Source organism: Myotis brandtii, unplaced genomic scaffold (genome assembly GCF_000412655.1).
Source record: "Myotis brandtii unplaced genomic scaffold, ASM41265v1 scaffold56, whole genome shotgun sequence".
NCBI lineage: Eukaryota > Metazoa > Chordata > Mammalia > Chiroptera > Vespertilionidae > Myotis > Myotis brandtii.
Genome location: NW_005370080.1, coordinates 881,665 through 882,997, shown reverse-complemented (window position 1 = coordinate 882,997; position 1,333 = coordinate 881,665).

The following is a 1,333-nucleotide window of genomic DNA, read 5'->3' as shown; positions in this document are numbered from 1 at the left end:
GTGCCCGGCCGGGGCCCGCGCCAGCTGCGCGGGTTGGTAGCTGCCTGCGCGGACCTCCTGCAAAAGTTTTCATGAATGCAAACACACCCGGGCCCCGGGCTCTCCCAGGCCGCGGGTCCGCAGCCTTCCGATTTCGGGGATCCTCTGGTCTTCATGGCCCCGATGGCATCTCCCTTTGTCCCCAACTCAGAATCAGGACTTAGGCCTGTAATTGAAGCAGGTCTGTTGAGGTTTTCAGGAGTGTTTTGTTTGTTTTGCTTTAGGGACCTTATGCTGAGAATTGATTCTTAAAGAGACACACAAGCAATCCGACAATTATTCTTTGTGTCTTGAGAGCCTTCTTACCAGAGAAGCAACCCACAGCCTCCCTTTCCGTGGTGAAATCCTTCCCTGCACCGGTGTCATGGGATCCTGGCCGGCTTAAGGAGAGGAGGACGCGGGAGCCTGCTGCCCTGCAGCTGTCCCAGGATGCCCTTAATTCCAGGCACACGGAGAGATAAGCTCCTCTGACCTCATTTGACACCGCTGCGGGCGCCAGGCGTCCTCATTTAGTGAGTGAGGCATTGCAGGGTCCACATTTCTCTTGCTCACGGGATGTTTTTTTTCTTCCTTCATTTTTGCTCCTTGGTTGTGGCTGGAGCTATGTCCCCTACTGCTGCCTAAACCCCCTTCAATACCCCACCCCAGGCTGTGTGACTGGAAGGAAACTAAGGATCCAGGAGAAGGCAGCAGTGAACTTTTTACGTGTTGTGCTTTTTCATCTCCTTTGAGATCAGTGAGGAGGGCTCCAGAGAACCGCCCGGTGTCTCCTGGAGTTTGGGGGACACAGGGATCTATGCGACCTGAGGCCAGAGAAAGCTGTTTGCAGTGGTGGGAGAAGGAGGTATCTGGAACAGCGTCTACTTCCAAGAGTTGGCAAGGTACACATGCACTAACTAGTTAGTCTTCCTGTTGACCAAGTGGACCTACTTCCCCTGGCAGGGGCGGGGCAAGGTGAGCAGCACAAATAGGACCCCTGGAGGAACAGGGCGTGGCCATGCATTGGACGGGACCTCCAGCAGTGGGGGAGGGGTATGGAAAAAACCCACAGAAATTCTTTCCCACAAGAGAAAGAATCAGCATTTGTACATTTGCCACCAATCCCTAATTACAAGTGAGCCTTCAGAGAGTTTTGTACTTTGGGTCCTGAGAGACCTGTACCACCAACCAGTGACTGGAGAAGGCTGAAGATCCGAGAAGGAACCAACACAGATCAGGTCTTCTCAACTGCAAATTCCCATGCCTAAGCCCACCTCCAGTTGTCACTGACACATGAGATGGTCAAGTTTTAAAT